The 26,602-nt window shown below is 42.5% G+C and overlaps 2 long non-coding RNA genes and 1 pseudogene across 2 annotated transcripts in view; 1 reads left to right on the forward strand and 2 right to left on the reverse strand.

Annotated features, from left to right (window-relative positions):
• Window positions 1-2,129: 2,129 nt before the first annotated feature.
• On the reverse strand, window positions 2,130-9,217 carry LOC131820553 (uncharacterized). Its single transcript, XR_009349690.1, has 3 exons — window positions 9,046-9,217; window positions 4,440-4,723; window positions 2,130-2,317 (listed from the first exon to the last, which is right to left on the reverse strand). It is a non-coding gene; the product is annotated as an uncharacterized LOC131820553 (long non-coding RNA).
• Window positions 8,026-26,602, forward strand: part of LOC131820552 (uncharacterized) — a 40,309-nt gene continuing 21,732 nt past the window's right edge. Inside the window, exons 1-2 of the long non-coding RNA XR_009349689.1 lie at window positions 8,026-8,630; window positions 12,244-12,326. This is a non-coding gene — a long non-coding RNA (uncharacterized LOC131820552). The remainder of the gene's footprint in view (window positions 8,631-12,243; window positions 12,327-26,602) is intronic.
• Window positions 14,182-14,892, reverse strand: LOC131820550 (glyceraldehyde-3-phosphate dehydrogenase-like; annotated as a pseudogene).

Genomic DNA, 26,602 nt, shown 5'->3' on the forward strand with positions numbered 1-26,602 from the left:
AGCAAGCCAGCAGGCACATTCCACAGCTGCTGAAAGGCAGGGCAGCCCTTTATTCCTTTGAAGTGAAGGATCTGTATGCTTCTTTTGCAGATCAAAAAAAAAAAAAAAAAAAAAAAAAAGTCAGGAGGGCTAAACTTTAATTCTGCTTAGTGGCCTGTAGTATAGTTACCCACTGTTCTTAAGTGCATTTACTCAAAGTCAAATTGAGATCCACTAACATTTACTGAGCACCCTGTTGGCGTCAGTATAAACCATGGGAGGTGTGTTCAGGCTCTGTCTCTCCTTTAGGTATAGGGGAGTCCTGAAGGAGAGTGAAGGTCCTTGAAAGGGAAGGGGGGACTTTGTCTGCCCCCACGTCCTGCCCCTATACACTGAGCTTCCACGAGCTGGAACCTGTGTGCACCCCAGTCCCTCCAGAAGACCTCCCTTGGTAAGGGGCAGACTGAGAATGAAGTTTCTCTGATTCCCCCCTCCTGGCAGGTAAGCCTTTAAACTTGCCAAAAGCACACACCTCTCTGGGCTGGGCTTGCCACGGGCTGGCCTGTGCTGCTTCAGACTCATTTCAACGCAGCTGATTAGAGAAAAAGAGGAGAGCTGCTCCAGCAGTGGCTCAGTGATCACTGGTTGTATTCGATGAAACCAAATTCCAAGATGTCAGAACAATTTCAAGGAGTGTTTGTTTCCGTGGCTTTCTGCCAGCCTCTGCTCAGAGAAGGAAACCGAAGAGGCCAGGTCCCCACCGAGTCCTTGGCCAGCCAGAAGTATCCAACTCTAGCTGTCCGTTCAGAGTGGGGATTTACGTAATGAACTGCCTCTGAACGTGCTTTAAATTACTTTTTATTTTGTTGAAAAATTGTATTCATTTATTTATGACAAAGTGCATTCCCATGGCGCCAAATTCCAAAGCTATGAGAATGTACAGTGAAAATACCTCCCTCCTGCCAGCTCTTTTCTCTCCCCAGTGCACTGGGGCTGTGAGTTTATGGCCCATCTTTCCAGAGATCTTTCGTATATATATTAGCATATACGTGTATATTCTTTCTTTCTTTGATACACAGATAGTGACATATTAAAAAATCATTCTGCATTTGCTTTAAAAAAATATGTGTTGGAGATTGCCTCATATCTATTTATTTTTTAGTTTCTTGACTTTGTTACACAGATGTGTCACAGTTTATGTGACTGGTCCCCTCCTGGTGGACATTGGGATGCTTTTTCGTCTTGCTGATGCTGTGATTTACCAGATACGTGTATAAGGGTATATATAGGGTATATATCATTTTCTGTGTGGGCTAATAGATTATAGGGTGATATTCTTAGGAGCACATGGGCAAAAACTCTATGTGTTCAAAACAAACTCCCTTTAAGATGGTTGGGAGGAGGTACTTGGGGTGAACTAGAAGTTCCCCCAGGAAACCTGGGGGACACCTCTGGGACCTTCTGGTCACATTCATTTGGAGAACTTGAAAGATGGAAATGAAAAACAAAACAAAAAACAAAACAAATAAAACACGCATGCTTCTCATGACCCTGGCTTCACCCCTTCCAACCTTCTCCCTCATTTAGTAGGAAAAAAGGAGGAGAAGAATATTCAAGTCTGGCTTAAAAGAGTCCAAGATATTGGCAAGTACATCTTTTAATAAAGCCAACTTTCCAGTCAGTGAGCCCCAATAAGAACTCTGTAGCATCTACACTTTACTGGTTTATGCTCACTGAAAGGCAAAGGTTTGTGTCAAAGACAATGCATGAAATGGTTTTGGTAGCATTAAGTCAAGGTTCATCGCCAGACCCAACCAGAAGGAGGCTTGTGAAGGATTGCAAGACATCGAATTATGAAATCAACACTTACTGTTAGTCACGTGCTCACCAAGATAGTTTTCATTTTATTTTTATTTTTGAAGAGGTATTACCTGTAAAATTCAAAGGTACGAAACATCACGCGTGTGTGATTTCTCAACAAGGCTTGCAGCTTTGCTTTGCCAAGACTCCCAGCAGGAGCTGTACTCCGGTCCTCTCACTTCTGGTCCTAGGCCTGGGCCTCTGAGTCAAAAGCTCACTTTTCCTTCGTAACCTTGACCCTGGGAAGGTTGACCCTTGACCCATTCCCTGGCAATGGGAAGAACCAGGCAGAGTGTTGATAAGCTCTTGGAATCAGGATGGATTTACATTCCAGGATGTCTAAAGTAAAATTCTAACATCTTGAAGAACTTTCCTCAGGCATCCCGAAGCAACTCTCACATGTCTCCCAGGGCCTGTCATTGATAAGTTCAACACAACCGCTTTCTGCCAGGCTGTGTTCGTTTTTCTCATTAATTTCCTTAAATTAAGGAAAAAAAAAAAGAACAAATGATTGAGTAAAACAAAAAACAAGCAAACAACGCAGACAGCCACAACCAGAAAAACCACAGTAGTTCAAAACCATGACGGTGTCGTTTTCCTGTTGTTCATTCCTGTCCTGAGGCAGGCCTGAAGGGGCTCTCAGGGGTCCCTCCCCTCTCTCAAAGCTGGGTGAAATTTTCACCACTGCAGTAAAAATGCATGATGACAATCATATTTGTGACAGGAGACATGTTTTAAAACAGTTGTTTTAAAACAACTGACAGAGTTGCAAGATGGAAAACGACAAGAAAGTGCGATTTTTTTTTTGGAGGGGGTGGGGCGGGCGGATAGGATGCTGGCAAAGGAGACCGGTATTTTCCTTATTAAAAGTTGGAATTCATCCTTTATTTCTGGAGTGAGTCAAGAAAAGCCTCAAGGAAGAAAACTGGGGTAGGGACATTGCATAAGGACAGGACTCGGAGGCCTGGACCATTGGGCTTGCTTGGGCTTGCCCTTGACCTGCTTCTTATTGGGCTTTCCAAAGACACAGTGCTGGTGCCATATGCAAGGGTACAGGCAGTGTAGGGGCCAGGAGAGAGCCAAGTTGTGCTCCCCAGCCCTACCTCTCCCTGTGTGATGTCTCCAATCAACTCAACAGGTGTCTGTGAAGCCCCAAGATCCCCACCCTGGACATGATGCTTGGCGGTCCCAGCAGAGGATCCAAGTCGGATACCCTTCAAATGGGGAGAGAACAGTATGGGCTTTTGTACAGACGGCTCTTTTCCTGTGGGTTTAGGGAAGAGAAATAAAATGTTCTCGCCTTTGTTTTAGGAGAAACCTCTTTCCTACGGCCAACGCGGGAAACTGTGATCTCCTTCTTACAGCTGTCCCTCCCTACACGTTTGGAGCAAGAATCACAGAAGCTGAGACCTTACCAGGGTTGATTCTGACCCTACAGGAGAGGAGAAACAGAGAGCAAACATGAAGAGCAAAGAAGGGAAAGTAGGGAGAAGTTCATTCTGACTTGGAAGAGAAAGTACTTACTGCCCTCACTGTAAGAGTGAATTTTAAGGAAGTCTCTGGAGCTGAAGACAGGACTCAGGGCATGGAAAGGAATTGAAATACTCCAGGCACATCTTTTTGGAAGTTTTTTTGGGGTTTGTTTTTGGTTTTGCTTGGGGCCTACATGAGATGGGGAGCATTGAGGAGAAGAAGCTAAGTGTACTGAAGGATCTTTAACTCTTTCCTTCCTTGGTTTTTGGACCTGATCATGTTGACCTGGGATCCACTGGCTTTATTCAACCAGTTTTCCCTTTTTAGACTGGCAGTGATACAGGCCAGAAACCTGCTCATACCCGGTGGTAGGGCTGGGCTGCCTCTTGACCCTTCCGCCCAGACCTGGGCAGGATGCACAATTAAAAAAAAAACATTGACCACTTCTTCCTTGGGGACACTGATGCAGACCTTCTTAGAATACACTCACCACCTTAACCACTGTGCAAGCAAAGCAGGATATTGGTTTCTTCAACCCCGATGTGTTTTGCCAAATCAGAGTGTTAATACCCCTTCCTCCTGCTCTCTGTATGAATTGGATTACTTAAAGCATCTTTTCAGAGACGTCAGCAGTTTAATAGAAGCAATAAGTCAGGGCTGCCCTTGTGTTTTATTTTTCTGCCAGTATTTAGTTAATTAAAGAATGCAAATTAAAACACCTTAATTTATATAATATCAATACCAACGCCTTAAAACATTTGGCATAACTGCTCTGGCACGTCCCTTACATAAACTCTTCAGAGCAGTGCTAATAAAAATGAAAAAAGGTTGTAAATCAAATTTAATTTATTCATCTTTTGTTTGGTACTAAAGCATATGCCAAACTCGTTATTTATGAGCGTGTCATAATAATAGGCATTTTTGTTGGTTGCAAATGACCAAAAAGGTTTCTCCCAGGGATGTGTGTTTTAATTGTCTCTAGGTGCAGCTGTTTTCTGGGCTCTGATCTCTAAGATTTATAATCTTACACCCCTATCTTCAGAAAACTAAAATAGATTTAGATATTGAAAAACATAACGAGCCTAAAAACATGGCAACATCCACTCACAAAGACACCTGCCACCTACCGTATGTAGATAGACGTATGCGCCATCCGCCATCACCCGCCCTATGGAGGACGGATCTTCAGGTGAGATAAAAGGTTGGTGATTTATATCCGATTTCTTAAATATTCCATTAAGAGGATTATCTCCCAGGAGGCTCAGATACAGACAGCGTCGGAAGGGATTTGGTGCGCAGCTGCTTTCTTGGAAGCCTTGGAGATGAACTACACGTACATGAATGGATCGCTGAACAACCATTTTCGTCTTTCCCCGTCTTTGTTGATATATTCTTTCTTTATCTGGTAGATCTGAGCATAGAATACATTTTATTCAATCTTGGAGGAAGAACAGTAGGCTCCATTCAGGGGTACTGAAGGATGGCGTGTTCTCCCTGCTTCCCGTGGCAAAGCTCCCCGTGCCCTGTGCAGGCGTCCTTCTCAAACTGCCTTGCTCACCCAGCTTTTGATGTGGGAGAGTTGAGAGAAGTTTTGGAAAAGCCCTCTCCACCCAGATCCCATCCTTTAAAATCCAAGCAAATTCACAAATATGACTCTCTAGCCAGCCCCTGGCCTCCCGACTTGGGAAGCAAAACCTCAGTATGATACTATACCCTATTGTATCCATTATCTTTTAACGGGAGTATTATGAGCTGGACAGAAGAGGTAGAATACTGGGGTTCCTCATGTGGGGAAATGGTGGGCACAAGTGGCCAAGTGGCATCTTTTTTGGGACCGAGGCAGGCGGTACCAAGGAGAGCCAGAGAATGTCCTAGAAAAGTTCACTGCCTCCAGCCCCCAGAACTTCCCAAGATCCTCTGCCTTTCCACTCTGTAGTTCTCGTTGGGCTATGGGAAAAAAGTCTGGTGTGACAGCTACCCCAGGTGTAGGGGCCTGCTGAGCTCTGACCTGCACTGGGACACCTAGCATCAGATTCTCTCTGGGGTAGCACTGGAGGGAGCACTGTGGGCAGTCCCTCAGGGTGTCCACATATACATTCCCACGTGCAGTCGTGGCCATATGCCCTCTCACTTTTTCTTGCTGCATGTCATCTTTAAAAGCTGATCATGACCTTTATATTTATTTATACCCCCCTACCGCCATAAAAGATATGAGGTCGCTTACAATTCAAATCGCAGATACAGTAGAACCTGAAGCCATTAACAGAAAAGTAACAAGATCGGAGCCAAGTACAAAGGAGGAGGGGGAGGAAGAAGCAGAGTTATTATACCAGAGGGGGAAGAAATTTAGATTAAGGAAAGCTAATGCAATTGAGAACAAAACCCAGCTCCTAACTCCCGGGGAGCGTGGTGGGCGACTGCCAGCTATTGTAATAACTGTAGATTACTGCACCTCAAAGGCAGGTTTTAAATGCCTGCCATGCCTGCGGAGGGTTCATTGCCCTGCGAGCTCAGTCAAGCTCCTTTAGCAATCCGAATCTCTGTTTCCTCGTCTGTAAAAAAGTGAGGACTAACTCACTCATCATGGGGCTTTTGTTAGAATACATTTCAACAAGAGCAGTAGCTTTCACTTAGATAGCTACTCTTCTAAGTGTTTTTATTTTCATTTAATTTTCTTTATTTGAGAGAGAGAGAGAGAGAGAGAGCATGAGCAAGGAGGAGAGGCAGAGGGAGACTGGGACACCCTACTGAGCAGGGAGTCCAACGTGGGGGGGTGGTGGTGGGGGTAGGGGGGTGGGGTAGGGTCTTGATCCTAGGACTCTGGGATCATGACCTGAGTCAAAGGCAGATGCTTAACTGACTGAGCCACCCACACGCCCCTCTAAGGGTTTTATGTAGACATTTTAAACACTTTTAAACATCTCTGACATTGATAAAAAGCATTGTGTCACAGATTGTTTCACAGCCTTTTCTTCTTTCCTTGTGAGATCTAAAACTCTAGTGCATTGTGGATTAGATGACATAGGTTATTAACCCGTTCAGCCTTCACAATAACTTCACCAGGTAGGTGCTCTTTTTATCCCATTTTACAGATGAGGAAACGGAGGCATGCAAAATGGAAATGACCTCTCTGAAGGCTGTGTGGCTGGCAAGCAGTGGGGCTGGGAATGTGATCCCAGGCTATCTGACTTCACCCAGACACTATACTGCCTTTCGATAACCCTTTCAGCAACAAGAGTTTCTGCAACATTTCAGCGTTGGTCACGGGGGATATAAGATGAGAAGATGCATACTTGTCCCTGGACTCCAGGGAGGACACCGACATGTAAACAGACCACGTCTTGTGGTATTCAGTCCATCAGTGGAAATCCGTCCAAGGCATAGAAGCCAGAAAGGGAAAGATGATTAGTTTCTCTGAAGCCTCTGTCCCAGGGCTCAGCTCTGTAGTAGCAACTACCCTTCCAGCAGGTCAGGAGAAACATGTGTTTTGTTGGCTTTGAGATGATAGGCAATGGACAACTTGAGGGAATGTGTTTGAGTAGAGAACACAATGCACAGGGGCTTCGCCTATGACCATTTCATACACGGATGCTGGAGGAGAGCTGGGGCAGCAGGTCTTAACGGCGCATCATGGTCTCAGGGAGCCTTGGAAGTGTCTTTTGGGGCAGAGACTAAGGGACACATTTGGCCTCCCAAAGGTAGGTGGGATGCTCTGTCCTTGGACACCCAGACCAGGAGGGTGGAGGGCCAGGGGAGGGCCCGAAAAGAGAAAACAAGGGAGGGAAACAAGATTAACCACTTACCTGGAGTAAGAAAAAGCAGCTTCAAAAGGAATGGGAGACAATAGTCTCTGGGATGCAGTGATATGCGGTGAAGGAAGGAGCTGATTTGGAGGGAGTTTGGGACATGGTTTATGTCTTAATGTCCCTGAATTTGGGATGCGATTTTGTCTCTTGGGAGCACATTATCCTTTGAGTCTCAGTTTTATCATCTGTCTAAATGGGCAAAAGGACAGCACACTTATTACCTCACACAGTTAAAAGACCAATTAATATAATAGAGGCGAAAGTGTGTTCCAAACTAAATAGTGTTATGCAAATGTGAGTTATTATTGTTGTCTTTCTAGTTATTATTGTTGTCTTTTCTAGTTATTATTGTTGTCTTTCTTGCTCTCTCATTTCCTTCCTGGCTATTTGAGCTGGGACGGGTCACTACAGGGGGAAGAAGAAGAAAACGCAGGGGAGGGACCTTGCCCACAGTCTTGGGCAGTCACTAAAGCGGCTTGACTTAGAACTTGAAGCTGGAGCCTCCCTCAAGGGGTCCCACAGAACCACCCCGCCCAGGGAGGACGCTTGGAGGCCCCACCCTTAGAGGTCAGGGACTCCGCCCCCTGGGTGGGTGGGGTCCCAGCCTCCGCGACTCCCGGGTCCCCCTGTCCTGGACGCCAGCCCGGGCGCAGCAGGTGAGCAGACGTCACCGGAGAGTCCTGGGCGCGTCCTCCTCCTCGCCCAAGTCAAGTTCAGCAGCCAGGAAATCAGAACTTAACTACACAAAGCAAACAAACAAAACCAAAACAAATCCATTCTGACAGAACTTTCCCGATAAAGGACATTTCCTAATATTCCAAGCAGAGTGTTATGAAAGCCTCTTCTGGACCAAAGGAGAACGGGCTGGAAGTCCCGCTGGACCTTAGTCACGGAGGTCTGTGGCCCCTGCCCCTTCCCTGGAGGCCTGGCCTCCCAGGCCGAGGGTGCCCCGATCTGAAGGCGCGACAGGGGCAGCAGGGTGGCTGTCCGGGGACGGGACGGACCGGGTCACAGGCCACTCCGGGGACCGCAGACGCCGACTCCACCTTTTTCGGCCTTTCCCGAGAGGGGGCGAGGAAGGAGGAAGTGGGCGGAGGAAGGAGCAGGGTGCGGGGAGGCGGGAAGGGCCGAGCGGAGCGCGGGTTTGGGAAGGGGGAGGAAGTGAGGCGAGGGCGGAGGAGGTGGGAGCCGGGCGGCCCGGCGAGGGGCGGGGAGAGCCGGGCGGCCACCCGCGGCTCCCGGCCCTCGCCCTCCCGCGAGCCGCGCGGCCTGCCGAGCCGGGCCTGCCCCCCTTGGCAGCAGACAAAAGGCCATTTCTGAGTTACACCGAAAATGTGTTACTTTGCCAGAGGGCCGGGCCGGGTCCGCGGGGCCCAATCGCGGGCCGAGCCGAGCGTCCGCGGAGGGGGGCTGTCAGTCACCGGGCACCCTCGGTGCAAGGGGCCCCTTGTCAACTTCCCCTGCCTTTGAAGTGACTGGGATGGAGGTGCTCAATTAAAAGCCCATCAGTCTGTAAGTAAATCAACGCCTATCAGGCTTGTCACATCAAACAAACGATTATTACCCCAGCCCGCCCACCCCATTAATCTGGCTGCTCCTTCTTGACGGCTCAGGGTCAGGGCCCCGTAAATCCTGTCCTGGATTGCCGCCACCTGGATCGGGATGAAAGCGCCCGGCGCGGCGAGCCGCGCGCTCCGGCATTTCCCCGCCGCCCCGGGAGCGCGGGCGAGGCTGGGCGCTCCGGGTCCGGGGCCCCGAGGGGGGTGGGGAAGAGGTCTGCGGCGGGACGGACACGCCGAGATAGATCCACCGGGTGACCACGGCGCCCAGAAGTGGGGAGAGAGAGAGAGCCTGAGACGACAGGCTAAGATAGAAGTCACTGGATGGAGAGGCCCATGTGGTTGAGACAGGTGCCATAAAAACTCACCCAGAATGCTAAGAACGAATAGACGCCTTTAGAAGAGCGGGAGGTGTACTGGATGGCATTTCTGAGACACTGGGTTCTGAGTCTCAGGGAGTGAGCTGTTCCCCCAGCTCTCCTCTCATTCCCCCTGCTCCCGCACCCGCCCCGCCCCAAGTCACTTAGCGAAGGGAATGGTGGTGGGGAGGGGGGGGGGTGCAGAAGCTCAGGGGTTTTGCTAAGCGATGCCCTGGATCAGACATCAAAATACGTGCTGGTCAGAACTTGGTCTTTTGCAGTAAAAGGATATGAACGAACAAACTGGGCCGTAGTCTCCGGTTCTGATCACTCTTCTGAGCAAGTCGCTGAGAAACAATTTGTTCCAGAGCATTTCTGTTAGACTCTGTGGCTTGTTTTGTGGATTCTTTGGGCTCTGAGATCAAACTCTGGCATGCCCCCTCACTGCAGACCAGAAGGGATAGATGGGGTAGGGGGAAGAGGAGATGAAACAGATGTGTTGGGGGCTAGAAGGAGGAGCTGGGTAGGAGGTGAAGAGCGGGGAGGAGTCAGGAAGAAGGTCAAGCTTCCCACCCAGGAGAACAAGGCCTGCTTTTTCAAGGGCAGGAAAGAACAGTCTTTTCCTCAAATGGCTGTTCCAGAGCTACCCCAAGGCATAGCTCACTCTGAATGGTGATGTTTCATATTTAAGAAGGGCCATCACAGGCTTTCCCCATTGATAGAATGATATGCCAAAGAAATCAAGAAATGGAAGTGGAGCAGGAAAGACTGAAGAAGAGAACTTCCCCGATCCTATCATGGAGCTTGACGTCCAGCCTAGGCGACTTCTAACTAGACAAAGAAAATTCTGGAGAATGAAACAGGACCTCAACAGACACTATATACAAAAATCACTAAATGGATTAAAGATTGAAGACCTGAAACCTTAAAGCTCCTAGAAGAGAATGTAGGGAGTATGCTCCATGACCTACATTTTTTTTTTTTTATTTGACACCAAAAGTAAAGGCAATAAAAACTAAAATAAGCAAAGGGACTACATCAAACTAAAAAGCTTCTGCACAGCAAAGGGAACCACTAGTGAAACGAAAGGGCTCTCTACTGAATGGGAGAAAATATTTGCAAATCATTTATCTGATAAGAAGTTAATATCCAAAATGTATAAAGAATTCAGACAGCTTTATCACACACACACATACACACACACCCCACACCAAACCAACAACAACAATAAAAAATCCCAAACTATCCAATTAAAAAATTGGCAGAGGAACTGAATAGATATTTTTCCAAAGAAGACAAACAAATGGACAAGGGGTACACGAAAAGATGCTCGGTGTCACTAATCATCAGGGAAAAAAAAATCAAAACCACCATGAGAGATAACACCACACTCTTGTTAGAATGGCCATCATCAGAAAAGACAAGAGATCACAAGTACTGGTGAGGATGTAGAGAAAAGGGAGGTCTTGTGCACTGCTGGTGGGAATGTAAATTGGTGCAGCAAATGTGGAAAATACTCTGGAGGTTCCTCAAAAATTAAAAATAGAACTGCCAGGGGATCCAGCAATGCCACTTTTGGGCATGTATCCAATGGAAATAAAAACAGGATCACCAAGAAATGCCTATACTCTCCTGTTTATTGCAGTATTATTCGCAGTAACCAAGATGTAGAAACAACTTAAGGGACCATCAGTGGATGAATGGGTAAAGATGTAATTGATGTGTGTGTGTGTGTGTGTGTGTGTGTGTGTGTGTGTGTGTGTAGTGGAATATGATTTAACCATGAGAAAGAAGGAAATCCTGCCATTTGGGACACCATGGATGGATCTTGGGGGCATTATGCTAGGTGAAAAAAATGACCGAGAAGACAAATAATGTATGATGTCATGTATATGTGTAATCTAAAAAAAAATTGAATTCATAAAAACAGACTAGAATGGTGATTACCAGGGGCTGGTAGAGTTGAGGAATTGGAGAGATAGTTGACCAATGTTGGTCAAAGAGTATAAACTTCTGGTTATAAGATGATTATAAGATGAGTAAGTTTTAAGGATCTAATTTATGTCATATTAAAATGCTATTAGTTAACTATTGTTAATACAGTTAGTTAAAACACTATATTGTATGTCTGAAGTTTGCTAAGAGAGTTAATCTTAAATGTTCTCGCCCCAAAAGAAATGGTCGTGCTAGGGCAAGATGGAGGTGTCAGCTCTCAATATGGTGATATATGTTGCATTTTACAATAGATGAATCTATCACCTTAAACTTAAACAATGTTGTATGTTAATTATATCTCAACCAAGCAGGGAAACAAAAAATCTGAAAGACATTCAAGCCATGTACATTCATCGTCATCGTCTCTAGGATGGTGTAATAAGAATAGTTTGCTGCAATTCCTGCACAGGCCACCACCACCACTGCCATGTGGTTGGATCAGTGTGAAGGGTTTTCTCTCAAGCCAGCCACCCATCACTCCATTATAAACTCATTCATCCCATCATCAAGACCCAGCAGCATGTATTCCTTATTCCTCTGAGCTGATGGACATGTCGACCCATCCAGAGTGGGAGACCTTTCACAGAGATGAGGAATGGTTTACAGCTACTTTACAATGTGGGAGAATGATTTATCCTTCATATTTTCATTCATTCAACCAACATTTACAGATATTTAATATTTACAACTTAGAGGTTCTTTAAGCCCTGGAGATACAGCGGCAAATATGATGGGCAAGGTCTTTTTAAAGATTTTATTTATTTATTTGACAGAGAGAGAGCACAACCTGGGGAAGCAGAGGCAGAAGGAGAGGGAGAAGCAGATTCTCCACTGAGTGGGGATTCTGATGTGGGGCTCAATCCTAGGACTCTGAGATCAAGACCTGTGCTAAAGGCAGACACTTAACCGCCTGAGCCACCCAGGTGCCCCTTTTATTTATATTTTTAAAATATTTTATTTATTTATTTGACAGATAGAGATCACAAGTAGGCAGAGAGGCAGGCAGGCAGAGAAAGAGGAGGAAGCAGGCTCCCTGCTGAGCAGAGAGCCTGATGTGGGGCTCCATCCCAGGACCCTGGGATCATGACCTGAGCTGAAAGCAGAGGCTTTAACCCACTGAGCCACCCAGGCTCCTCTATGTGGAAGCTTTTATAAAGAACTGGGGTGTTTGACCTAATTTTTATTTATTTATTATGCATTCACTGATTACAGGGATATTTGCTAAGCACCTACTATGTCTAAGTAATGGGAGGCAAGGAAGAATCAGAAATGAATCCTATCATCCTGGAGGAGAGGTAAGATACACATCATGAATAAATCACATGCATCGTTTAAAGTGGTAGGGGTCATAAGCCAGAAAAGGACAGGAGAGAGTTCACAGAGAAAAGGTAATTTATCCGAGTTACTTCTTTCTTAGTGAAGGTCTGAAATTAGGAAACATGGTAACAGTTCAATCATGGCAACCTTTAAATCTATTCTGTAATGTAGTGCCATGTGGGCTTAATGTTTATTGTTATTGTTATTGGCGGTAATGACACTGTAATTCATTGTCGTTGTAATTATGGACACATCACAACACCCCTCTCTCTGAGGCAGGTATTATAAAACTCTGGAACTCGATTTCAGGCCTTGTCAGGAGTCGGGTATGGTTGAGAACTTCCAGAAATCAGGGATGTGCCTCTTATAAGAAGAGGCAGAGCAGTGCAGGGGTGAAACAAACAGGCTCTAAACCAGAGGGCAATTCAAAACCAGCCTTCAGAGGCTGACTCTCAGGCTTGCCTGCTGTGAGGCCATGGGCAAATCACTTGAACTCCCTGTGTGTGTTACCCCATCTGTTCATTTGAGGTGATAACAGTACTGGCTTCATAGGGTTATGTGACAATTAGATGCATGTAATGCATTCACAACAGTGCCCAACAGACAGTATATACTCAGTGATGCCCACCATTCTTAGTGCTCTACCCCAGACAGAGGGACCTCTTGAAAGTACAACCAGCACCATTATATTAATGCATTGTTTTCCTGTATTTAAATATCACTGAAAATAATTTATATTAATTTTACTTTAAAAATTCTTCCTGAGTTTAGCACATGGGTTTAAATTGTTTGAATAATTTGTTTTTACTAAAAGATTTTTTTTTCATGTTTAATGTGATATTTGATATATACAGAAGGGTATTTTATGCATCAGGAATGTAAACTTTAAGTGTCTGTATACTTCTTCCTTATCCCCTTCCATGGGCTCTCCTTCAGAAGTGGCCACTCTCCTGAATTTTGTGTTTATTATCCCTTTGCTTTTTAAAAAACTAAAAAAATTAAAGTGTAACATAAAAAAGAATAAAATGCACAAATCTTAAGTGCATAGCTTGACTGATTTTTACAAAAGTATACACTTATGTAACCATACCTAGATCAAGATATGGCATATGATTAGTATTCTAGAAGCTTCCCTTGTATCCCTTCCCAGTCAATTCTCTCCCTATTCTCCCTGCAAAGTAACCACTGTTTTGACTTATATCACCATAGACAAGTTTCGGAATTATTAAGTATGTATTCTCATGTCTGCCTTCTTTCAGTCAGCATTATCTTTGTAAGATTCATCCATGATGTTATACGTGTTAGTAGTTCATTTCTTTTTCATGGTTGAGTGGTATTACATCATATTTACTCATTTGTTCTTGTGTGTGTGTGTGTGTGTGTGTGTGTGTGTGTGTGTGTGTTGGCTGGGTACAGTATACTTTATTGATGGTACAAGATAAGATAGGGCTCCCCAAACACTTCCCCTTCTTTAGGGGGTCTGGGATGGGAACTGTGTAGAGGTTGGGAAATACTCAGTGTGTTGGGGGATGAGTTGGGGCAAGGGCTCCCCAGCAGCTCTCTTCCTCTTGCTCTAACTAGGGCTGGTGGTCCAGTGGGGGGCTCTTACTTCTTGGAGCCATGAGGACCATAAGGTCTACCACCGAACTGCTATAGTCAAATTCATTGTCATACCAGGAAAAGAGCTTACAATTGAAGACAATGCCAGCCCTGGCATCGAAGGTGGAAGAGTGGGTATCACTATTACAGTTTCAGGAGATGACCCGGTGTAGCCCAGGATCCCTGCTTTCCCACCTTCTTGATGTCATCATATTTGGCAACTCTCTCCAGGCATTAGGTCAGATCCATAACTGACACTTTGGGGGCAGGGACACAGAAGATCATGCCAGTGAGCTTCCAGTTCAGCTTGGGGTGAACTTAGCCTTGATTGCACCAGTAGAAGCAGGGATGATGTTCTGGGCATCCTCTTGGCTATCACACCACACTTTTCCAGAGGGACTGTTCATGGTCTTCTGGGTGGCAGTTATGGCATAGGCTGTGGTCACAAGTCCCTCCACAATGCCTAAGTTGTCATGGATGACCTTGGCCAGAAGGCTAAGCAGTTGGTGGTGTAGGAGGCATTGCTGACTATCTTGAGGGAGTTGTCATACTTCTCATGGTTCATGGCCATCACAAACATGGGGATATCAGCAGAAGGTCAGAGATGATGACTTCTTGATCCCACCTTCAAGTGAGCCCTAGACTTCTCCATGGTGGTGAAGATCCCAGAGGACTCCACAACATACTCAGCATTAGCATTACTCCCTTTGGTGTTGGTGGGGTCTTGTTCCTGGAAGATGGAGATGGGCTTTCCATGGATGGAGATGACAAATTTCCTGACAATACTACTGAATTTGCTATGGGTGGAATCCTACCAACACAGGTAGATCATGTAGTTTGGGTCAATGAAGGGGTCACTGATGGTGTCAATATCCAGTTTGCCAGGGTTAAAAGCATCCCTGGTGACCTAATATGGCCAAATCTGTTGACTCGGACCTTCACCATTGTGTATCGGGGGATGTGGCTGGCACTACACCAAAAGTGGCTGTCTGCCACATGGGGAGAAGCAGAGAGCCCCTTCATTCTACTGTTAATGGACATTTGTGTTGGGTATAATAGGAGTGTAATTGTTGTGTTTAGGGTATGTACATGTTATAATAAATACTTCTAAAGAATTTTCCAAAGTGGTTGTACCAATTCACATGTCCACCAACAGTGTGTAAGAATTCTAGTTCCTCCATATCTATCCTTGACAACACTTAATATTGTTAGTTAAAATTTTTTTAGGCATTCTGGTGGGTATAGTGGGTTGTTTCTCTATATCTATTTTATTGAATCCAACAATTTTTGATGTTATTTTTATTTCCATTCATTTGAGGGTATTTTCTAATCTCCATATGTATTGCAAATATCTATTCCATTCTACAATTTGCCTTTTTTCTTTATTAATGGTATTTTGTTGTTGTTGGCTAGAAGCTTGATATTTTAATGTAGGTTTTTTTTTACATTGACTTATGGGTCAGTTAGAAAATTATATTCTTTAATTTCTAAACATCTAGAGATTTTATAGTTATCTCTCTGTTTTGGATCTCTTGTTTGATTTCAGTGTTATCAGAGAATATACTCTGAATGATGTCTATCCTTCAAAATATACTCTAAGACCATGTTAAAATCTCCAACCATACTTGTAAATATCTATGATCTGTCAGTTTTTGCTTTATATATTTTGAAGCTATGTTGTTATGTGTGCACAAATTTTTTAAAAAAGATTTTATTTATTTATTTGACAGACAGAGATTACAAGTAGGCAGAGAGGCAAGCAGAGAGAAAGAGGAGGAAGCAGGCTCCCTGCTCAGCAAGAGAGCCTGATATGGGGCTCGATCCCAGGATCCCGGGCATCAGGGCCTGAGCTGAAGGCAGAGGCTTTAACCTATTGAGCCACCCAGGTGCCCCATGTGTACACACATTTAATACTGCTATATTTTTCTCTTGAACCAACCACTTTATTATTAGGAAATGTAAATTAATAAAATTGCTTGCTTTAAAGTTTACTTTGTCTGATAGTTGTCTAGATACAACATTTTTCTTTTGAATAATCTCTGCTTGGTGTATCTTTTTCCATCCATCCTTTTAGTTTTAGCATTTTCCAGTTATCTGCTACTATATAACAAAACACCCCAAAACAGTGGCATAAACCAACAACTCAGAGATGTTATGGGTCAGGAATTTGCACAGAGCTTAGCAGAGATGCCTTATCTCTGTTCTACAATGTCTGGAATTGTGATTGGAAAGACTTAAATGGTTGGGAGCTAGAGTCATCTGGAGATTTTTCACACACACACACACACACACACACACACACACACACACATCTTGTACTTGGACCAGGCTAACTGGAGACTGAGCTCAGCTAGGAGTGTTGCTGGAGTGTCTGCCCATGCCCCTTCTCTGTAACTCAGGCTTTTTTATAGCACGTAAGGCTCAGGGTAGTAAGGCTCTTACAAAGAGGGCTCAGAGCTCCAAGAGCAAATGCTTCATCAAACAAGGCATAAGTTGCCCAGCCTTTATGACCTGCCCTTGAAAAAAAGTGTTACTTCTGCCATATACTATTGGCTGAAGGAATCAAAAACCTGTTCAAATAAGGGAGGGGTGTTAAACCCCCACCTTTAATGAGGAGAATCAAAGGATTTGTGGCTATGTTTTAAACCTTCCACATAGCTTTTCATTCTGTAATCTTATGTTTAAGATGTATTGCTGTACAGGAATACCTCATTTCATTACTTTTCACTTTATTGCACTTTGCAGATATTACATTTTTTATAGATTGAAGGTTCATGGCAACCTTGTGATGAGCAAGCCTATCAGTGACATTTTTTTTTCCAACAGCATTTGCTCACTTTGTGTTTTGTGTCACATTTTGGTAATTCTCAAAATATTTTAAACTTTATCATTATCATTAGATATATTTTTATAGTGATCTATGACCCCTGAAATCCCAGATGATGGTAAGCAATTTTTGCAATAAAGCATTTTTTAAAATTATGCACTTTTTAAAAGATAATGCTATTGTATATTTAATAGACTACAGCATAGTGTAGACAACTTTTATATGTACTGGGAAAGCCAAAAATTCATCCGACTTGTTTTATTGCAATATTTGCTTTATTGTGGTGGTCTAGAACCAAATCCTCAATGTCTCTGAGGTATGCCTGTAACATACAGTTGGATTTTATTTATTTTTATCCAGTCTCACAATCCTTGTCTTTTAATTGGGGAATTTGGTCCATTTATATTTAAAGTAACTACTGGCAGCAAGGTTTAAACCTATCATTTTACTATTTACCTTATATTTGTTCCATTGTTTGTTAATTTTGTTCTCTTTTCTTTCCTTTGGCTTAATGAGGTATTTAAAAAAATCATTTCCCTACTCTATTAGATTGTTATTTGTACATTCTTTTATTATTCATTAGTGATTACCCCAGAGATTGCATCATGTATGATTGTTTTGTTATAACCTATCTTAAATGAACACGTCTATCACTTCTATCACTTCCTGGACAGTGCAATAACCTTATAACACTTTATTGTTTATTTTATTATTTTTAAAAGATTTTATTTACTTATTTGGCAGAGAGAGACACAGCAAGGGAGGGAACACAAGCAGGGGGAGTGGGAGAGGGAGAAGCAGGCTTCCTGCCAAGCAGGGAGCCCGATGTGGGCCTTGATGCAAGGCTTGATTCCCAGGACCCTGGGATCATGACCTGAGCCAAAGGCAGATGCTTAATGACTGAGCCACCCAGGCACCCCAACGTTATAACACTTTAACTCTATTTACTCTCCTTTTTTTTTTTTGTGGTATTGTTAACACATATTTAATTCCCCATATACTTTGAGCTCCACAGATATTAGTATTATTGTTTTATACAGTGAATATTAATTTAGATTTATCCATAAATTTTACCAAAAGTTGCTGTTCTCTCTTCTTGCGTTACTGTGTTTCCATCTGGAAGCATTTATCTTCTGCCCGAAAAAATCATTTTAGTGTTTCTTCTAATGCAGATATGCTAATGATAAATTATCTCAGTTTTTGTTTATCTAAAAATTTTTTATTTTGTCCTTTATTATGTCCTCATATGTGAAAGATATTTACACTGAGTATAGAGTTTTAGGTTAGCAATTGCTTTCTTGCAGTAATTTAAACATTTCCTTTAACTGTCTTATCATTTCCATTTTTTCTATTGCTTAGTTGTCAGTTTATTTTGTTCTTTAAAAAAAAATATGTGTCCTCTCCCCCTCCCTGGCTACTTTTAAGATTTTTCTCTTTAGCTTTGTTTTTTAGCAGTATTTCTGTGACTATCTAAACATGGTTTTCCTTGTATTAATCTTGCTTTGGTTTTGTAGAAGTTCTTTATTCTATGGCTTGATGTTTTCATCATTTTTTGAAAATTCTCAGCCAGTATTTCTTTGAAAACTGCTTCTATCCCATTATCTCTCTCCTCTCCAGCTGGGACTCCAGTGATAAATATACTGGATGTATTTAGCATGTGCTTAGACCTCTTATGCTCTCCCCTCACCCCTCATTTTTTCATTCCTTTTCCTCTATGCTTTATTATCCTCTCTTTGGAAATATCTAATCTGCTCTTGAACCCCTCTGTTAATTCTTAATTTCAATAATTTTATTGGTTTATTTCTAGGATTTCCATTTGACTCTTCCCTTAACAGATTCAGTTCTTTGGTAAAATTTGCTATCTTTTTCTTTATTTTCTTGAATATATCAATCATAGTTTCTTTAAAGTCACTATCTGATAACTCTAATTAATATGGATCACTGTTTTTTCTGTTATTTGGTTTTTCCCCTCTGGATTTTGAATCACTTGACACTATTTCTTGGCATTCTCGGTAATTATATTTCTAAGATTCAAGTAGCTGTTGCAAGTAGCTGTAATTCATGTATTTTTACTAATTTATAGTATTATAGTGTGACTTGACCACAGAATTGACCATTGTCTTGTTGATGGTCATGTGCTTAGTAGAGTAATTAAAAAATATCACTCATTCTAAGCTTCTTGAAATATTTAAAATTAATTTTAAATAAATTAAAATAAATTAATTAAAATTAATTTAAAATAATTAATTCTGTAGTTACTTTGAGTCTTAGAGAGCAAGCCAGTACAGTGTGTTTGGACCACACTGGCAATGGATGATTTCAATGATGCAAGTACTAGAATGTGCTGTGATGATGATTTTTCTATTATGGTCTTACTCTGTATCCCCAAAGAAGTCCATTAACTTTTCAGAGCTGTTTGTTTGCAGTTGCTTTGGCCATGTGGGTGGATAGTTGGCTTCACAAGCGGACACAAAAATCTGGAGCTGGACTGGATCAGTTCATTCTCAGTGGAGTGAAATGGAGGGAGCATGATAAGACCAGATTTATTTAGTCATTCTCTTGAAGAAGTCCTGAATAGAATTGGAATAAAAACTCAGGAAGCTGGTGCCTGTTCATGATTCCAGTCTCATGGGAAAACGTTCCAGCTCCAAAGCACATGTTCGTCATCTGAAGTCCTTGAAATAATTATTCAGAGTGCCCCTGGGTGTTTTGTTGGAGCATGGGCATATATAGTGGAAGCAGTGTGAGGAAATGGAAAGAATGTAAACTGCATTCACACTGACTTAGGTTTGAATCTTGGCTTTGACACCTATTATATTTTTACAAAAATGTCTATTTAACTCTTCATCTTCACTTTTCTCATCTGTAAGGTGGACACGCAGGACATGCTAGTACCTTCCTAACTAGATTCTAGGGAAGATTACATGCCAACTTGTATGAAAGATGCCCAAGATAATATCTGGTGATATTGGGTGTTCAATCAAAGATTGCTTTGTGGGCACCTGGGTGGCTCAGTGGGTTAAGCCTCTGCCTTTGGCCCAGGTCATGATCTCAGGGTCCTGGGATCCAGTCCCGCATCGGGCTCTCTGCTCGGCAGGGAGCCTGCTTCCTCCCCTCTCTCTCTTTGCCTGCCTCTCTGCCTACTTGTGATTTCTGTCAAATAAATAAATAAAATCTTAAAAAAGATAGCTTTGTGTCATTGGCATCACTGTCATCCTCATTATTATTACCACCACCATAATAAGGAAAGCTCTGGAAATGAGCATGGCTCTGGGCCTCACAGGAAGTCCTAACATCTTTGCTGTTATGCTCTTCAGTGTGGCAAGTTTGTGCCCCTGTATAAGTTCCTAAGTTATTGCTGTTTTCCAGGCACTGGCCATTACATCGGACTTTTTCTTCAAAGAGGGAAGGAGAAATGTTCTAACTAATTAGAAATGGGGTAGTCGGATTTAGGGCAAGACCTACTATAATGATTAGTCAAAAGTCTATGGAGTGACAATCAATTTGAAGGGAAGACAGGTTATATAGCAATCTGCACCAGGGAATCCACACATAGCAAAAGATTTTTATCAGTGCTACGGGGCTTAAAGCTGTCACTGAATTCAGCTGACTTTTAAATACACTGACAGCTGACATACACATAGGCTAAGAAGAGAACAAGTTTAGGAGCCAATCAGATCCTGGGGAGATAAACTAATGATGTGCCATCAGCTTGGTTTTGTGTTCCAGTTGAAGTTAGAGGTTCACAGAGCAAGGTCTCATCAATCAGATTTTAACATAACTTTTGTTCATTTGTCGGGTTGTTTATTTATGAAACATTATTTATGAATATCTCCCATGGGCCCAGAACACTATGTGAGGTGCTCTGGGGGATATAGAAAGGTGTCTGTCTGTCTATGTATCTATCTATCATCATCTATTTATCATTTATGTATCTATCTATGTACCTATCTATCATCTATTCTCCTGCAAAGGGGCTTTGAGTTTGGCGAGTTCCTTTATATGGTTTATATATGTGGAGGTAGCATTAAAACACAGATTAAAGTGGGGAGGTCACTAGGTCATAAGTGATGTGCCAGTTAATTTCAGGGGAGTTCAGAAGAGGAAGAGAACACTTCCAGTAGGTAGATGGTGTAAATCCTCTTGGCTATTCCTGCTGCTCCACTCTCTAACTTCTCCATGTCATTGCCACCCTAGTAATTCTAAAACACTACTTTCAGCCTGTTCAGCTTTTTCTTAAAACCCTTAAATGATTTTCTATTTCCCACTGAATAAATTTCAAAGTTTCTTTCAGATTGTTTTATTATCTCTAGTTCTGCAGATGTAATTTCTTCCCTCTTTTTTGGGATGGGTTTGGCAGTGTGGGGTTTGCTTGCTCTGTTTTTGGCCTTCCTCATATATTCTGTGATTTTGGTCTGAGTGCATCTTTCCTTGGGGATGTTGTTGGTGAGAATTTTTTTCCTTTTGGTGTCTTGGGTTGTGTGATCATCCTGTGCTTGCCTCTGCCTGGCCCCAAGAGTTTCTGTACTGAGCTATGAATGAATTAGGGTTTTTACCTCAAAGGGCTTCCACACATGGCCTTGGAACTATATTCTAAGCTGATAAACATTCTAATTTCTGGTTATGGCTAGCCTAAGCTTTATTGGTTCTTGGATTCATGTACAGAGCCAAGCTCATGCCGGTGAGGTTATGGGGCTTTTGATCTTGACTTAACATCAAGATCCCAGCCCCCATGGTTTGTGCTTTATTGAAGTACTACAAGCTTTATGTGGATCACTTTCTAAATCTGTATCTTTAGCCCTAACTTGACCCCTGACCAAACTCCAGAGTTATAGTCTCCTATACCCAACTGCCCATTTGTCAACTCTATTTGGTTATCTTATGGCCATGTTAACGTGGTCAAAACAGGACTATGGATTTGTTAATATACATATATGTTAAACACATCACCGTGGGATATATATGAATAAATATGTATTTTTTTTAAAGATTTTATTTATTTATTTGACAGAGAGAGATCACAAGTAGGCAGAGAGGCAGGCAGAGAGAGAGAGGAGGAAGCAGGCTCCCAGCTGAGCAGAGAGCCTGATGCAGGACTCGATCCCAGCACCCTGAGACCATGACCTGAGCCGAAGGCAGCGGCTTAACCCACTGAGCCACCCTGGCGCCCTGAATAAATATGTATTAAATGCCTATTATATACAGTCACTTTAGTGGCTGTTATCTCGTTTATGTCATTGTCTGTATGCATTATAGGTAAATGTATGACACAACATATATATATATAGAGAGAGCATAGTTATCTTGATAACTGAGATATGCTTTGCAACATTCTCAAGATTTATAAGTATATGCTTTTTAGATAACAGCAGTCCTACCACTAAGTGCCTCCCTTTTCATGAGTGCACAGTTCTGCTTTTCTTACTGGGATGAGGAGCAGCTCTCAGGTTTCCTTCCTGCTTGAGTTTGAAACAGTGTGGTCCACCCACTAACTATGTACATCAGGATTGCTGGAGTTCTTGTTAGAAAGATTGCTTTTTGGACTCTCTGAAGCTAAAAGTAAAAACATACTTTTAACAAGTTCTACTTATTCTTAAGTGCACTGTGGTTGAGGACCACAGCCCAACTCCCTTTTCTCCTTTGGCAATTCATCTAAAATATTTCTAGAAGAGACTGTTCCAGGGAGCCCAGAAAAGAGGCAGCTGAATCACAGCCATTCCTTTCCACACAGAAGATGCCATGAAAGCCAGGGGGACTTGGTTTGGCCACATTTACTGCCAGGTACATCTTGCTGAGTGGTAATATTGGACTCTCCACTTGAACTTTCCAGAACTACAATCACTACTTTAAAAAAGTTCTCAGCACTTTTCATCTTATTGGTCAAAACACATAAATGTGAGCAGAGGATGACACCTAGATATCATTATGGCTTGACCAACTGTCCTGGTTTGCCTGAGACTGAGAGGTTTGATGGGATCCATGAGTTTTAGTGGATGAGTTGGTCATCCTCACAAATATGTCTTCTGGGTCAGTTTATGAGTGGAAACTAAATGCTTCAGGAAATAATAGAATTGACTAGTATGGGATGAAATATATTTGGGGATTAGTCAGATTTGTGGTGCAGGATTGAACGGTTCATGATGTTGAAGAACGGGCAGTTTCTCTCAACCTTCAATAAAGGCTTTGTATCCACCATGTTGTATGGTGTGGGCATGTTTCTTCCAATTCATGCTGAGATTGAGAATAGTGGTGACAACACAGTTGGAGTGAGGAAATTTGTTTCTTAGCTCTGAAAGCAGGCTGCCCTTTCTGACCTAACAATGGGTTGTTACGTGCCTTGTTGTATGTCCCTAAGGTGTTGTGAGAGCAAATAAAGTGAACAATTTGTTAGGGGGAGGGGGACGTGGTGGGTATCGCTTCCCATTCTCTGATCAGAAGTTGTGATCAGATCTGGTGGCTGCTGTCTCTGCTCTTCCTTTTAACATGCTCTCCAGTTCAGATGACTTACCATTAAGCAAGGAGATCAGTGCCCAGTGTCTACAAACTTTTAAAGATTTTTTGAAATGATGAGAAAAAATTTTTTCAGTTGAAGAAAATGTTTTTATATATAATATAAATACATTGGTTTTTATAGCAATGTAGTCATAATATATAATTTTAATATAAACATCCAAATATTCATTTACTATATTAACATATATAATTAATATATTAATATATAACAATACATAACAATATATTAATATATAATAATAAATACATTAATTTTATAGCAATGTAGCAATAAAATATAACTTTAAATTATATAAAATAATTTATACATTCTATATCATATTATTAATTAATAACAATTATAATTATAAACATATTTATAATTATACAATATAATATGTTTAAAATTATAATCAATATATATTATATTTATGACAAATATAATTTATATTTATAATATATAAGTATTATTATAGAATATATCATATATTTAAAATTATAATTCTAAAATAATTACTAATTATATAAATGATATAATATACTATTATATAAAATTCATAAAATAAAAATTTAAACTATTAAACTATTAAGATGTACATTTAAATGTTTTTTTAAAAAGATTTTATTTATTTATTTGACAGAGAGAGATCACAAGTAGGCAGAGAGACAAGCCGAGAGAGAGAGGGGGAAGCAGGCTCCCTGCTCCCTGTTGCGGGCCTCGATCCCAGGATCCTGAGATCATGACCTGAGCTGAAGGTAGAGGCTTAACCACTGAGCCACCCAGGCACCCCTAACTTTTTTTTAATAGAGGAAAGGGCCCATGAAGGCAAAGCATGTAGGTCCCACAGAAGCCATAATGTGGCCCTACTTCTCAGGGTGGCAGCTATTTGCCACTGACTCCTGAGCAAAGGAAAAAGCCTTGGGAGTCACCTACCTCTGAAACGGGGCTGGGCTGAGGGGAGAACCATGGAGGGCATGTACAGATATGGATCTGTGGGAGAAGAACAGGTGACTGTGGGGGACACAAGACATGGGAACTGTCTAGAAAATGAAGGGTTTGCAGAGGGGAATGCTGGTTGGATTCACTTCTAGACTAACTAGACGAGGGAAGTGAGTTCTGGGTGGAGGTTCCATGATGCGGTTTCCCAGTGTACTGTGGCAGGCGTTCACCAGTATCCCCCACTCTCCTCCTCCTTCGACAGTAAACCCCTGTGCTGCACTGGATAATATGCTCCAGAAAGAGACGTCCTCGTCCTAACTCCTGGTGCCTGTGAATGTGCCCCTCTTTGCAAATAGCATCTTAGCAGTATAATCTCACATTACGATAACTGGTGTCTCTATACACCGGAAAGGAAAGGAAGGTTTGCATCCTGAAACACAAAGGCTGTGTGACCATGGTGTCAGAAATTGGAGAGATGCAGTCAAAGGCAAGAACACTAAGGGTTGTCAGCTGCCACCGGAAGCTGGGGGAGCAGGATGGGGGTGTTTCTCCCTCAGAACCTCCAGAACCAGTTCTGCCAACATCTGGATTTTGGACTTCTGGCTTCTTGAACCATAAAAGAATAAATCTCTGTTTATATCACTCAGTTTGTGGTACTGTATGATGGCAGCCCTAGGAAACCCAATATATCCCCCAAATTGTGCTACCCACATGGCCACTCACAGTAAGACTACAACTCCCAGCCTCCCTTGCAGCTAGGTGTTGCTGTTCCTTATGACTTGGTTCTAGTCATTGGGATGTGAACTCCAGTAATGTGCACAGCTTTCTAGCTGTACCTTTAAACACCAGGGTAATCTGGTGCCTTGCCTTGCTCTTTTCCTTTTCTTCTGGCTGGAATGTACTCAGAATGGAAGAGCCACAGTAGTCAGCTGAAATTACAAAATGGAAACTACATGTTGAGTCTGTGAGGACCATGTGCTTGAAGGACCTGGAGTCCTGATATGACGGCTCTGCCTTCCTGTCCCGGATTATTTACACTTCGCTCCTTAGGTGTGGAGGAAATGAGCTATCATGTGTGAACCACCATTAGTTTGACTTTTACTATAGCCATTGAATGTTTTCTCTGAGGAATACAGTTCTCTTTAGTCCAGAGTCTTTCTTTATTGCTGCCCCTGTCAGATACCGATATTTGAAAAGGACATCTGGCCTTATTGTCAATAGGACCAATGTTTTGAGGTTTTCTTTTTTTTTTCCTTCCTTCCTTCCTGATGATGGGAACAGATTGCATTTAGTTGCTTCTCCCAACCCCCAGACATAGCTCCTCCATCCATTGGGACACATGTATGCGTGGGTCGGACCAGGAGGAAGATTGTTGCCAGGAAAAATCTCCTTATGGGGCTTGAATATGCAGTCTTGACCTCATCATCGGGAGCTGGCTTTCCCTCAGCAGATTCCTAGCCGGATTTGGCGGCTCTGGCACCCCCTAATCCTGGTTCTTATCAGAACCTAGCCAGGCAGGGGAATAAGGTGACCCTTTGCTGCTTCCAGTAACCAGGTCTTTTTTCCTGGGAGCAGAAATGCCTGTTACCATGCTAATCTTGGTGTGTCTGTTTGGGTTTCTTAAGAATGGTTCCTTTCTATTTCTGCATGGGAAGTGCTGGCAAAGCTTCTCAGGGTAAGACCTGTGCCATGTGTGCGTGCACATAGGGTGGTGAACAGCAGATGCGTTCACCCTTTCCTCGGTGGTTTCTTTGTGGCAATGGCACTCTTTTATTCCCAAAACAATCCTGAAAGGTAAGAATTATTCTCCATATCTTACCCATGCCTAAGCCGGTACACGCATAGCTTGAGCACCTGCGAGCAGCAGAGTTCAAACCTAGTTTCTACATTTGCTTTCGATGAACTTTTCCATATAAACGAATCACACCATTTGTTATGACTGTAAAGCACAATGGGAGAGTAGAAATTCTGTCAATGTTTGCCTCATCTGATTATGGAACTGGCCACTCTGGAAATACAAGCAGAAGAATTATCTTTGGGGACCTGTGTTACTTTGGTTTTCCTTTGTACAGTTTATTTCTGCCTCCTTGCTCTTCCTCATCTTCTTGCACACTTAAGAGTGACAATAGCAACCAAGCACCCCTGGTTATGTTAGAGAAGGTGGATTTCCAGACTGATGAAGCTGGTGAAAGTTTTTGTTTCAACCCATTGACTGTGTTTATCATTTGTTTCCTTGTTTTCCAGTATGTCCGTTCTTTCATTAATAGCGCTGATTTTGAAACATTCTAGACTTTTATTTTTAATTAATTAATTAGTTAATTAAAAAATAATATCCATCAGTTGTTAATTAGATTTCTGGAGCTTCCTGCTGGAAAGAGTCTGAGACCAGACCCAGG

Source organism: Mustela lutreola, chromosome 18 (genome assembly GCF_030435805.1).
Source record: "Mustela lutreola isolate mMusLut2 chromosome 18, mMusLut2.pri, whole genome shotgun sequence".
In the NCBI taxonomy this organism is placed as follows: domain Eukaryota; kingdom Metazoa; phylum Chordata; class Mammalia; order Carnivora; family Mustelidae; genus Mustela; species Mustela lutreola.